The sequence below is a fragment of the Copidosoma floridanum genome, unplaced genomic scaffold, assembly GCF_036245765.1.
Source record: "Copidosoma floridanum isolate Cflo_tuat_1 unplaced genomic scaffold, Cflo_Japanese_pri ptg000015l, whole genome shotgun sequence".
Lineage (NCBI taxonomy): Eukaryota > Metazoa > Arthropoda > Insecta > Hymenoptera > Encyrtidae > Copidosoma > Copidosoma floridanum.
Window position 1 is genome coordinate 4847340 of NW_028321892.1, and position 2317 is coordinate 4849656.

Sequence of the window (2317 nt, forward strand, 5' to 3'; positions counted from 1 at the left end):
TGCTCCATCTAAAAAATATATTATTTTACATTTGTTGATTCCTCTTTTCTATATATAATTATTTGTACAATGCAAAAAAATGTAATAAATATTGAATAAACTATGCCATTTAAAAGAATTACCTTGGTAACAATGCAATTATTAGATTAGACCAGCTATCTCCACTTTCTAGGAAAGAGTCAACTGTATACAATACATATCGCAGGCCTTTTTGTGGACTTCACGTTATCAGGGTGCTTAAAGAATACATGCACTTGACCATTACAATATGCTCGTTGAACAAGTTCCGTCCAAAAAACAGTGCTTTATCAATGCACTTGTTAAATGAGATGTCGCTCATTATCAATAGGATTCTAGCCAGATCAGTCCACAGTTCAGACGAATCTACAAAATAGAAAATTTTCACTTAAAATAAACCTTGATAACTCTAAAAAATTATCTTTCATCGAGGATAGTGGACTGTGAAAAAATAAAAATTCATAAAGCCTATTCTCAATAATACGCATAATCTGCAGACTCTAACGTGCATCTTACCTGTATACCAATGTATTCCGTCGGCGGCTACCGTAACCACATGCATTTTTTCGATAACATAAGAATAGAGAGGATCTTTTTTTGACTTGGGATCCATTATAGTTTTAATGACCCAATGAGTGTAACCAGTGGCTGCTTCATGGTGAAAACCGAGTTGGGTGGCATGACGGAACAAATCCATTGCATCCTTCTGAGATACCTTTTCAGCTATAAAGGCTTGACCAATCCAACGTAGGCCGGATCTATTTTTTGAGCCCACAAAATAGCTTCGTTACCCCGATATGGATCCTCTTGAAAGTACAATTGATCCAATTAAATAACAAATGTTGCTGCTCCTGTAAAATTTAAAAATTTGATACTTTTTCTTCATACCTAAGAGCAAGTACAACGATCCAAGATTCTTCCAAGCCACGGCGTTGTTGGATTGCCTCTCCAAAGCCATAACAAAACTGTATTGAGCCAAGGCGTAGTTTTTAACTAGCTTTGACAAACAAACGACTCCCAGTAAATTCCAGTAGAACCAATTGTAAGGATTAAGTTTGACTGCCTCTTTAGCTGCGGCTAAACTTTTTTAACAACCTCTTACGCATCCAACAAACTATCCAAATTGAGCTGGGCAGAATAACAGCGGACCAGATCATGCCATAAAAGTGACGAACTCTTTGACATGCTTAATGCTCTACAATAACACCTGTAAAACCACTGTTAAATTTTTGTATTCCAATTTAACGAGAAAGTGTATAATTCTCTAATTACCTTATTGCCAACAAAAGTATATCTTTTCTTTCTATTAACACATAATCATCCTGAGAATCTGACTGAATCAACCTCGGAACAACATTGAGGAAGCAATATTTCTCTGGCAAAGCAGCCACATTATAACATACATCACCCAACATTTTGCAAATACACAAAAATTCGCTTTTATGCATTATATAGCCTCTGTCAGGTTGTCCACAGCCTCTTGGAAATCATCTCGAGCTCGAGCTAAAAGCTGCGCGGCAACGTTCTCTGTTCCAAGCTTACAGCAGCACTCCGCAAGGCCCTTCAAAGCGGCAACATTATTTTTGTTCTCTTCCAGGATATTCGCAAAGTCTGTTTTAGCCAATGTGAACTGTAAAATGAATTCGTAGTTATTAAAATAATAAACACTGAAACAAAAAAAATTAACCAGCTTGATGTTTGACAATTGGATCATAGAATAAAAAGACTCTGGGTTCAATTGACAGGTTCTTTCGTACAATCTCAATGCGGATAAGTGCGCGCCTCGAGCTAATTATGCGTCTGCAAGGAACTCCCAGCAATTACTGAAAATTAAAGATATCATTTATATCAACAGGTTTTTTTTTCTACTACACAAGGTGAGTTTTTTCTTTGCTACCTGTCACTTGGATCTAGTTTGACAGCATTTTTTTAAAGTCGAAACTGCTTGGGATGGGTTGTTACAGTCAAGATACTGCAAACCAAGCTGAATAATTCCCCGTTTTGCTATAAACGTTAACAAGTTCAAACAAAGCCTCAGCATTGTCGTCCTGTTCGTCATAGTGGACAAGCAAGTTGTACCAAGCAAGTAGATTATCAAGCTGAATTTCAAAAGCTTTTACGACTGCAGTGGAGCTTGGCTTTTTAAGGTCAATATTTTGCGCATTCCAGGCATTAATTGCAGCTTCCATCAAAATAAAAGCATTGTATTTGCTCTTTTCCTCTTTCAGCGCTTTTCTGTGATATCTTATGGTTATATTTTTTTTTCTAAGGTTTTTACCACTTAATTTTAAACAATAAA

The 2317-nt window shown here is 36.3% G+C and overlaps 1 pseudogene; it reads right to left on the reverse strand.

The window, feature by feature from the left end:
* Positions 1–220: 220 nt before the first annotated feature.
* Positions 221–2077, reverse strand: LOC106644900 (tetratricopeptide repeat protein 37-like; annotated as a pseudogene).
* Between the last annotated feature and the right edge of the window lie 240 nt (positions 2078–2317).